This window comes from Protopterus annectens, chromosome 14.part0 (assembly GCF_019279795.1).
Source record: "Protopterus annectens isolate FY-2018-M chromosome 14.part0, PAN1.0, whole genome shotgun sequence".
NCBI lineage: Eukaryota > Metazoa > Chordata > Ceratodontiformes > Protopteridae > Protopterus > Protopterus annectens.
This window is the reverse complement of record NC_056748.1, coordinates 509606273-509618374: the sequence shown is the minus strand read 5'-3', so window position 1 is coordinate 509618374 and position 12102 is coordinate 509606273. Positions and strand designations below refer to the sequence as shown.

General features: G+C 42.9%; 1 protein-coding gene across 1 annotated transcript in view; it reads right to left on the bottom strand.

Annotated features, from left to right (window-relative positions):
- The window catches only part of LOC122788694 (prominin-1-A-like), an 899670-nt gene that overhangs the window by 517645 nt on the left and 369923 nt on the right, over window positions 1-12102 (bottom strand). The window lies entirely within an intron of this gene.

The following is a 12102-nucleotide window of genomic DNA, read 5'->3' as shown; positions in this document are numbered from 1 at the left end:
ACAAGCCTGGATATTTAAGAAATGTATCTTTAGGGGCAAGGGGACTCTGAGTGCGCATACATAAGCTGATTACAGTACAGTATATTTTAAATTGGTGAATACCACACTGAAAAGCAAGGATAAGACTACATCATGATAGGGGAATGTGGAAGGTAGCCAGAAGTTACTGGGAAGATAACCAAAGAAGGTAAGAAAGTTATGGACTGAGTACAAAAACATAGATCAGTGAGCAATGATTGGGGACATTTGTGTGGGTGACTTTGAGGTACATGGCTTGTAAGGGATAACAGGAAGATAGCAGTGGAGGTACAAATAGATATACTGTTTAAATATGGGAAACAATTAATTCAGTGTGATATAAAAACTGACACATTTCTTAAAGGACTCTTCCTTACATAAGAGCCATGCTGCTAAATAAGTATGTTCCTCTGAGCACTGTATATGCTCTTCATGTGGATCACTGCTACAGTCAACACAATAAGGATATCTCTAACTGACAGTCCAACATCTTGTCTAACTTTCAGAGCTGAGCAGTGACTGTGCTGATGTCACCCCATCTTGTCCATCTTCACCTACTTGGTATATAGCTGGCATCTACCTGCATCATCTTCAGTTCTTTCTTGTACTGTCATAAACAGGCTATACAATAGAAGGAGGAAACTAGTTCAGAAAAAAAGCAAATCCCAAGAAGGAAAGACATCCCTGATCAGTATCAGTAAGAAACTAAGGTCCTTCATGAAATCATCCAAGGCTAACTTCGAAAGAAAAACAGCCAAGGATTCAAAAGATAACCACAAAGCCTTCTTTAGCTATGTTAAGAATCTAAGTGGCAACTCACAGATATGCCCTGAACTAGTGCAAAATAGCACAAATATATTGAACCTACTGATATTGCCAACATCCTGGCAGATAGATTCAGTGCAAACTTCACCCCCCTCTCACCTCCAAAAGGGCCCACAACAATATGGAAAAGTGTAGTGTCCCAAAAATTACAGACGCACAGGTGAAATCAGCCCTTTTAAAAGCCAAAAACACAGCATCAGTGGGACCAGATGGTGTCCCAGGCTGCATCTTGCATGAACTAACCCCCCACCTAAACACACTGTTCAACCTCAGCCTCGACACAGGCTACGTGCCCATAGAATGGCACACAACAATGGTTATTCCTCTCCACAAAGGAGGGGCCATAACTGACCCTGGTAACTATCGCCCCATAAGCTGGACTAGCCTGGTCTGCAAGGCTATGGAGCGCATCATCATGGAACTCATTAACAAAGACATTGGGAACCTCCAAACACTTGACCGACTCACTTTGGCTTTGTTAAGGGCAGATCATGCCTACTAAACCTGGTTGACGTCTTTGAGACAGTCACCAAGGCTCATCCAGACTCTGCTACACTTTGCTGTGAAGGAAAGGTTAGTTTGCTGTTATTTTTTGTATTTCTGTATTGCCTTTCTATATTTTGAATACTGTAGTTTGTTTTCTTTATCTTGTGTTTTGCTTGCATTCTGTTCTAACAGCATATTAAAACTTCAAAAGAGACCACAGCTCTCTCTGTTCTGAGTCAGGCAGAATTTTTCCCTCCCTCCCACACATTTAAGTTGTCTTGTTAAATACCACTGTCTTTCTAGTTGCCCGCCTCTTATGTTAATCTGACCATATATCTCATTTCTCTCTACTTTCACTGGCTTATGTGAGTAATCACAAAACCATCACTTTGAAATCCCACCCTTCAATTATTTAAATTTATTGGCCATCCTACAGTATTTCATAGCACCAAAATACAAAAGTAACCACCCCTTTCAGTCCATCTTACTGTTTTAAAAATAGTAACTCTCCACTAAACCTTAACTTTTTAAACAGGTAAAACTCAAGTTACCTACTTTCATATCTAACTTCTCTAGTGCACACTGCAGAGTGCATTCTTTTCAATCTTACCTTTAAGCATCCCTGTTACTAGCACTTTCTCTAATACCTAAAAGATCATCTCTACTTGACTCCAAGTAGACTTTTCTCTATCTGTTAAACCTAGCACTTGCTCCTACAGTACTTATTACCTTGATACGGCACTCTTATAGATAGCACCCCAAAAGGCAAACCCCATTTCTCGGTCACCCACGTCCCCCGGAATCTCTTTAAAGTTTTTTGTCTAGTCCTTCTAGCATGTCGAGGGATCAGTTGCTTGTGTCCTCTCCTGCTCAGCTGGTGAACCTGGGAATATTGAGGCAATGTTACAATTGCCTCATGTACACAGACAACCCTCTCCTCCTCCCACAAAACACAAATACATGTGAGAGATGCAACTATATAGCCAAACTGGAGGCTGAGCTCTCTCAACATAGGACTGGCAAGACCAGTCAGGAGGAGAAGGTTACCACACACACTATAGACCCAGTCTCACATAGTACCATCACAACCTCAAATCATACACATAAACACACAAAGACATACTCGGGCTCTGATCAAAAATCTACCAAAACAGCAGAGGCCACCAAAGCAGACACCCAAACAACCACCACCTCAGAACACAACACCTGCAACACATAGACCTCACAGTCAGAGTGTCAAACAGTCACAGCCCTTAAGGCCAAACACAATGCCAGACACACTAGTCATTGGTGACTCCATAGTCAGACACACTGACGTCCCGCTCACCAGACTGAGTAAGGAGAAGGTCACAGTAAGCTGCCTGTCGGGCGCTAGAATCCGCCACATAACGCAAGCACTCAGGTCTCTCAACAGCAGGTACAAATACGACTCAGTCATTGTCCACGCTGGTGTAAACGACCTGAGACGCACCTCCTTGGACTACATGAAAAGAGACATTGAGGAGCTCTCTGATTATGTAGCCCAGGCAGGTATGACCCTGACCTTGAGCAGTATCCTACCTTCACCAAGAATGATGCCACAATACAGAGATAAGATGATCAGCTTTAACAATTGGCTTAAACTCTGGTGTCATTCAAAGGGGATCCAATGTCTGTCTGCCTGGGATGACATGCTGGACAAGCCACGCTGCTTCATAAGGGACGGCTTGCACCTGTCACCCTGGGATTCCGGATATTGGCAAAGGCTCTTGCCACCCCCATAGTGCCTTTTAGGCAAGGCTCAAATTCTAAACCTACCACCCTAGAACACAAAAAGGAAAAAACTAAGGGTAATGCTGCTCAATGCCAGAAGTCTAAATCTCAAAATGCACGCACTCGAGGCCCTTCTCAGTATGGAGAACATCGATGTCTGTGCAGTGACAGAAACCTGGTTCAAGGCTCCTGAGAGCACCCCAGCACTATCAGGTTTTACCTCTTATCATGCGTTCGCCCCAAAATCGGACAATACCAAGAAAGGAGGTGGGGTATCCATATTCATCAAAGACACCCACACCTCAAGACTGGTGGCAACGCATCGATGCATCGGAGACCATCCAGGTGCAATTAACCATAGGCAAGACTGCTCTACAAATTGTAGCATGTTACAGGCCACCCTCACAAACTCAGGAACCTCACATGGCCTTCCTGAAAACACTAGAGGGATAAATGTATCACCAAACACCATCATACTAGGTGACTTCAATTACCCTAATATAGACTGGGAACACTACTCAAGCCCAAACACCCTAGCCCAAAAGTTCCTGGAATTCATAAACTCAAATGCCATGGAACAACTAGTCACCATCCCCACAAGAGAAGAAAACATACTTGATCTCATCATCACGAACATGGGAGCACAATGTTCAACACCGGAGTATACCCCTCACTGGTGAGATCAGATCACAAACTAATCTCGCTGGAGGTCCTCATCCCACCCCACCTGAAATAAAAAGACCACAGTAAAGAACTTCTCGAAAGCCGACTTCACACTTCTAAAGACTAGTGTGGTCTCCTTTAAGGCCCCGAGCCGGCGGAAAACAGTACTCAAGCCGCTGAATCACTTACAAATGCCTTCTACCAGCACCTGCAGGACTGCATGGATAAGGCAATCCCAAGCAAAACAAAGACTCTTTGTACCAAAGGCAAGCGTCCCAGTCTGGTGGACCCCAGCCATAAACAAACTCTACAACAAAAGGAGGAAGCTACTACAAGATAGAGCAAAATCCTAAAAGGTTAAGACACCCTTGATCACTATAAGTAAAAACTAAGAGCTCTCATAAAATCATCCAAAGCAAATTTTGAGAGAAAAATAGCTAAAGACTCAAAAGACAATCATAAGGCCTTCTTTAGCTATGTTAGAAACCTGGGAGGAAACTCCCAGATATGCTCAGAACTAGTTCAAAATGATGTGAAGATTACTGATCCTACAGACATTGCCAACATACTGGCTGACAGGTTCAGTGCAAACTTCTCCCCTCCCCAAAAGGAGAGATATCTATACCAAGCGATTGCAGCCCCCAAACATCTCCAACGCCCAAGTGAGAACTGCTCTCTCAAAGCAAAAACACAGCATCCATGGGGCCTGATGGTGTCCCCGGCTGTGTGCTCCACGAACTCAACGAGGAATTAAACCCACAGCTAGGACAGCTGTTTAATCATAGTCTTACCTCTGGATACGTGCCCAGGAGTGGCACTGCAACTGTGGTCCCACTTCACAAAGGCGGTGCCTCCACCGACCCTGGAAATTACCGCCCATTAGCTTGACAAGCCTTATCTGCAAAGCCATGGAGAGGATCATAATGGACCTCATAAATAAAGACATAGGGAATTTGCAGACTTTGGATCCATCCCAGTTTGGCTTTGTCAAAGGCAGATCATGCCTTCTAAACTTGGTTGACTTTTGAAACAGTCACCAAAGCCATTGATGAGGAAAGGCAGTCCATACAGCCTACCTCGATCTGGCGAAGGCCTTGATACAATACCCCACTCGGGTATCATTGAAAAACTCATCAGCTTAAATGTTAACCCATACATCACAAGATGGGTTGCAAACTGGCTGAGTGACAGAACCCACAGGGTCAGAGTTGCTGGCGCCATGTCAGACTCAAAGCCTGTCACAAGTGGTGTACCACAGGGCTCAGTCCTGGGCCCACTCTTGTTTGGCATCTACTTTTCCGAAGTACAAGCAAACACAGGAGGGTTATGGCTGACAAAGTTTGCAGATGACTGCAAACTGGGCGCCATAGTAGAAAACACATCTGACACAGATATCCTTCAGAAGGGTCTCACAGAAACGGATAACTGGTGCCAGAGCCATGGCCTAAAGTTAAATGCCAAAAATGCATAGTCATACCCTTGGGAAAAACAAGGTTACCCCTAGCTACCAAATAGGTGGCAATCCACTGAGCACAGAAGAAGTTATCAGGGACCTGGGGACCCAGGTTGATAGTAGTCTGTCATTCGATACCCATGTAGCTAAAGTAGTTAGGAAGACCTTCTACATTGCCCACCTTATCATGAAGGGATTCTCATCTAGATCAAGGAGGTCATAGTCTCCTAATACTCATCACTCATCAGACCAATGATTGAGTACAATGCCCCATTCGAATGTATCTGACCCGACACTTGCAGCAGCTGGAGAGGCCACAAAAGTTCCTCACCAAAAGGATAAAGGGTCTCAAACATCTGCCCTATGCTGCCCGACTGAAAGAACTCCAGCTCTATTCAGTCGCCACCGCTTGCTCAGAGGTGACCTTTGCCTAACATACAAGGCCATGTCAAACCCAGATTTGATGAATATGCTTCACCTCAAAAATCTAGATCTGTCAGAGTCACAAGGCGGGAGACTTAAACCTCGACACGGCTATTAATAGGACGTGCTGGAGGGATAGATTCATCACCCAAAGACTCCCTATGCTGTGGAATAAAATCCCGGTATATGTGAGGCAGAGCACCTCGCTGGCCTTGTTCAAGAGAAATCTTGACCAATGGATGGGAGATCGCAGATATACCCCAGGGATTACCTCAGTGTCACTGCTCAACAGAAGCACAGCAAAATAATGGGTATAGTTCCCCATACTAAAGGGGTGGCGTAAGCCACAAAACTATGGGCTAGGCTTGTAAATGCCCTCGGGCAGATAGCCTAGTATGAACCTATGAACCTATGAACCTAAAGGTGGTTCACATAGCCTACCTTGACCACACCAAGGTTACTGACACCATTCCCCACTCGGGTATTACAGAAAAACTCACCAGCCTGAACATAAACCCCTATGTCATGAGATGGGTTGCCAAATGGCTTACAGACAGAACTCACACAGTAAGAATAGCGGGCTCCAGGTCTGACTAAACCAGTCACAAGTGGTGTCTCACAAGGCTTGGTCCTGGGAACCCTACTGTTTGACATATACTTCTCAGAAGTACTGGCAAACACAGGAGGACTATGGCTAACTAAGTTCACCGATGACTGAAAACTGGGAGCCATAACTGACTCTCTGGCTGACATGGACACCCTCCAAAAGGGCCATACTGAGACGGGCACCTGGTGTCAAAGTCATGGCCTCAAGCTAAATGCCAAAAAATGCATAGTCATCCTGTTTGGGAAAAAGAAAACACCCACAAATTACCATATAGGTGGCAGCCCCCTTAATACAGAAGAGGTAATAAGAGATCTGGGGACCCAGGTAGATAGTAATCTCTCCTTTGACAATCATATTGCCAAAGTAGTTAGGAAATCCTTTTATGTGGGCCATCTAATTACTGAAGGGTTCACATCTAGAAATAAAAAGGTTATAATGCCTCTCTACTCGTCACTCATTAGACCCATCATAGAGTACAATGACCCATTTGGGATGTACCTTACAAGACACTTCCAACAGCTGGAAAGACCACAGAAGTACCTCACCAAGAGGATTACTGGCCTCAAACATATGTCCTTTGCAGCCCGGCTGAAAAAAACATCGGCTGTACTCAGTGGCATATCGCTTACTCAGAGGTGATCTCTGCCTGACTTACAAAGCCATGTCCAGCTCAGAATTGATGGACATGCTCCACCTAAAGAAATCCAAGTCACTGCGAGCCACGCGCTCTAGTGAGCTAAACCTCACCACAACAATAAATAGAACATGCTGGAGGGATAGATTCCTATCACAGAGACTCCCCATGCTTTGGAACAAAATTCCAAACTACATCAGGCAAAGCCCCTCACTAACACTCTTCAAGAGTAACCTTGACAAGTGGATGGGTAACAGAAAATACACCCCTGGGATCACTTCATTGGCTCTGCTTGACAGAGGATCAGTTAATTAATCAATGGGGTGGTGAAAGCAGACCCACTCTGGCTAGGCTTATAAATGCCCTCGGGCAGATAGCCTTGTACCTACCTATGAACCTAAAATGTTTCAAAAGATGTCCATACATTCAAGTCCAAACCCAGGCCTGCCCTCCTCCCTTTAGGTTCACAAATCTTCAGTTGCTGCCCATCCACTCAAAACACCTGTAACCTAGGCATTTATCAGGCCTAACCAGCTGCTTCCCGGGGTCTGCCTCCCCATACATCTGGCTAACCTGCCATCCAGGACTGTGATAAGTTGGTTTTAGGTTTTCTTTCAATTTATATGCAGCCTGATTCTGATATGCCCTATGGATCTGGAGCACTTCCATCCAAAAGGAATACTAGGGTCTTTCCAGTGATAAACTCAGATTCTCCTGGTTCTGAGAGGATGAAGGAACTGGATTATATATAGTTTTTGCTTTTATTTATCCTTTGTTGACCAAGTTAGTCCCACCAGGCTAGTGGCTCTTTTTAGGGGAGCCCAGAGGAGGTAATTATATTACTAGGGAAAATTTAGATGGGACATCAGGGAACTTGCCTTACTATTTTCAATAGATGTTATGGAATCTTTGCATCCAGCTGTACCACCACCAACTAAAGCAAATGGAACCTTGGTTTAGTGTCTCACCCAAAGGTTGTCACACTTAGGAGTGCAACACCCCTTTAATAATCACAACTTTCTTCCCCCTTGTTTTTTGATGCGGATATTGACGTATAACACTCAACCTATTCTGTCTAGAACAAGGGACAAATATAAAAATAGCCATGGACAAAGGCTCCAAATCATCTACACTTATCAGATGTTAGTCCTACTGTCATAGAAACCTGATGGAATAAAAGGTCATGAATTAACTTGCAAGTCTGTAACTGTAATGATTTCATTATTTGCTGAGTACAATCCTCCACTTTTTCTAACAATAAATCACTGATCTTAAAAGGAACAGAGCATCACTTTGTGTCAAAAGGTTAAGCAGTGAAAACATTTTGACCTCTGATTCCCTCATTTGCAGACACTCTTTAATTTATATTACAACAAACAGAGGCCTCTGTTTCTGAAAAAGACACATGGACCTTTTTGTTCTAGTGACTCAAACCTTTAGCTATTTCTTCTATGCAGGGAGCCCTCTTAGATGCTTTTGAAGCTACATCTTTGCAGCCAGACTCCCAACCCCTCTGTCCCAAGAGGAATGATGATTTTATATAATGTAAACTCTTACAAATCCCCCACTGCAGATCCAGGCACAGTGTCAATAGAAACTGCAATAGGGGCAATACTGGCTCCAGGGCATAATACTCTTTCTTCCTGATGTCAGGAAAGCAGACTGTTTGACTGATTTGGGACATAAAAGTAATAATGTAATTAGGATTACAAGATCAGGAAAATGTACATGTTTTAGACTTTTCTGTCTGTAGACCATTCACTGCATAGAACTTAGCTCTTGAGCCACTGGTCAAGTAGTTCATAAAGAGCATGCTCCACCTCAGGCCTCCCAGGAAAGAGATGGTTCCTGTCTGGGACCTAAATTTTGTGTTAGGAAAATTAATTTTGCCTCCGTTTCAATCAGCTGTGACAATACCTTTGACATTTTTGACTCGGGGGGGGGGGGGGCACTTCCCTTATTGCTGCTACCTCTGCTGGAAGATTTTTTCAGCTTTAGGCTTTGGTGTGCTAAGAACCATAATTGAAGTTCCATAAAGATAAGGTTACCTTGTACAGAACCTGAACCAAATCATCAACTTTCCTGTGTCCTTAACTCCTTCTCAAAAAAAAAATGAGGGAAAGGATTTTGTACTCCATCAATATGCATAGACATTTTAGGTGCTACGTAGATAGAACTAAGACAAAGTTGCTAGAAAGTCATAACAACCTTATACTGCAAGACCCAAGGAACAACACTACAGGAAACAGTTAGATTTTATTCTACAAGAGGTACAAATAACATTTACCACTGTCTATCTCAAAGGGGTTAGTTCTCAGGACATTCTAGAGGTGGCAATCTGTTCCCATATCCATACCGTTTTATATCAGTACAGGCTGAATTCACCTCTGCTACCCTAAAAGGTAGTCTCCAGCCCTCTTTTGAGCAGTGAGGAAACCATCCAACCTGGAAGAGACAGGCTTTAAAATTTTCCGTACTCTAGTGACTGCAACAGTGATCCACATGAAGAATATAGTACAGTTTTCTAGGTAACTTACCATAACAACAGATGTTTGAGTGAGGTCATGGTTACACCACTGGTTCCTTTCCTCCATCCCCTCTACTGCATGGGTCAATCAACTGCCTGGGTGAGTATCCACTTTCCCTCCCCCTCCTCATCACCTCCTCCTTGTACCCTTCCTCTCCTTGTTCATCAAGAGCTGAAATTTCTCCACATCATGGGCTAAATCTCTTTAGCATTTCTTAATTACTAGCCTAGCTTGGACATAGTATCTTCTTTTAGAAGGCCAGAGAGAACTAAATATGGCATAATATGATGCCACCTGTCCATAGGGCATATTAGAATGCTCAAGGGGAAGTGACATCAGCACAGCATCGGGGGAAGGGAGCTCAGTTTTGAAAGTCAGGCCAGATGTCAAACTTAGCTTGTGGCAGAGTTACCTACTCAAAGGATGGGAAGACTGACCACACTCAAACATTTACTATTATGTTAAGTTGCCTACAAACTACACTTTTTCATTTCTAAACTGAAAATTCATAATTACTGATGTAAGGAACCAGTGAGTATGCCACCTTACTCTCAGTCTGTCCCATGGTACACAATCAGTATTATCATTCCACTCAAGTATGCCCACTTATCTTGAAGAAAATTTAATAATCAGATATTGAAAGTGCTGAATAAAACATCCATTTGCTTCATGGAGGGCTAGTTCTGTGTGGATTTAACTTTTAGAAGTTCAATCATGCAACTTTTTTCTTAAGTTCAAAAAAATCAGACTCGTTCTGGTTGAGTGAACAGATGAACAAACCTGGTAAAAAGTAGCTCAGATACAGCTGTTATTTCCAACTCAATTTCTGAGCTTCTCAGGTAGTGTTTACCATGGTGAAGCCTTGTACTCATGCCATGTGACCAAACTCTGGAACCAGATGCTGTCTACCCCTCAGGCAACCTCAAACTCAAAATCAATTTCAAGAAAAATCTCCACACTCATCTCAACTCTAAAGTCTGCTCCTTCTCTTCCCTTACTGTTTAACCAGTTGCCCCCCCCCCTTCCCAGTCCACACTTTTCCTTCTCTCAAACCAGAGAGTTTCTCTTCTCATCAGTAACTCTAGAATGTTACTCTTTTCATAACTGTTGAACTGAACTATTAACCTCTTCTTTTTTGTAACCTTGACCATGCAGATTACTTAAATAAGTTTTTGGAGCTTTTCTCCCTGGACCTTCACTGAAAAGGGATCTTGCATGATCAAGTTGGACCTTCCAGGTAAACAACTGCACATAAATACATAAATGGCCAGGTCTCCCACTGTACTTTCAGATTTGACTAGATGACTTATAGTGGTGTCAGCTTACTACTATTGCTGTAGAACTGACAGTGTGGTATAGCACACAGCAAAAAATGTATCCCCAAAGCATCAGCAGTAGGGATGGAGGTTCAAGACTGTAGTGAATCACTTTACTTTTCATTCGTCAAAGCCATAATGAAAACATGAAGGAACGAAGAACAGAAAGTGACAGTGATACTACACGGAATCAGCTTTTGTTTTATGGATATTTAGGCAAAAATGTGATATTATACTGTATATTATGTTAAATAATGTCAATAGAAATCTTCATAACTGGGTGAAGTAAATCAGTATTTATCTTACTGGCACACATGTAGTGTTTGAAAATAAAATGCTGTGCTACTGCTACTCTCTGAATCCCCAAAACAGTTAAACTTCCTTCAAAGATATGACAGTTGTTAGCAGGATAAACTATTTAACTTGCTTATTGGGTCAGAGAACAATTCAGAGATAAAGGCTAGGTATGAAGAATCCATTTTTTCCTAGATTATTTCCTTAATCCACTGCTTTGACAACCACAACACATTCTTTTTATTTTTCTTCTACGAAAACAATAACCATACTGGAAAATGAGCATTCCATTCACATGCAGTCTACTATATGTTTATTTCTATAAGTATACTGTCACTAAGTGCTAGAAGTTGCACATATTAAATGCAAGCAATAAGAAATTATATGTAGAATAACTGACATGAAAAAATGTACCTGCATAAAGTTCTCATTGTATTTTTTAACTATTGTTCCGTGTCAGCTATCTGAATGCTTTCAAGCAACCAGGAATAAGATTTACTTACTTCTCTGCATTTTAATAATTCGGATGACCATTTCTGCAGAGCTTATTTTCAGTGAGGTCTGCTACAAAAAATTCTACCCAGTATGCTTGTGTATACAGTACATACATAACAGCAGATCTTCAAGGAGACATTACTAAGAGTAAATCAATGCATTTTTGTTTCCTCAACTTCTTGTATTCCAAAACTTGTCCAGAACTTCTTGAAAGTTGTTGTGTCTTTCGGCTTTTCCCAGTTAGGGCTCACCACAGTGGAACTCCGGTCCGCTAATGATTGGCAGTAGATTTGTACTTGCCGAGTTGCAAAGCAACCGCTACCCCAAAACAAAACACGTGCAACACATATCTCACAAAGCCAGTGTGCCGAACAGTCACAGCCCTTAAGGCTAAACAACACACCTGATACACTTGTAATAGGTGACTCTATCGTCAGGCACACTGACGTCCCGCTCACCAGGCTGAACAAGGAGAAGGTCACGGTGAGCAGCCTGTCGGGCACTAGGATACGCCACATAACACAAGCACTCGGGTCACTCCAAGGCAAGTACAAATATGACTCAGTCATTGTCCATGCTGGTGTGAATGACCTGAGATGTACCTCCCT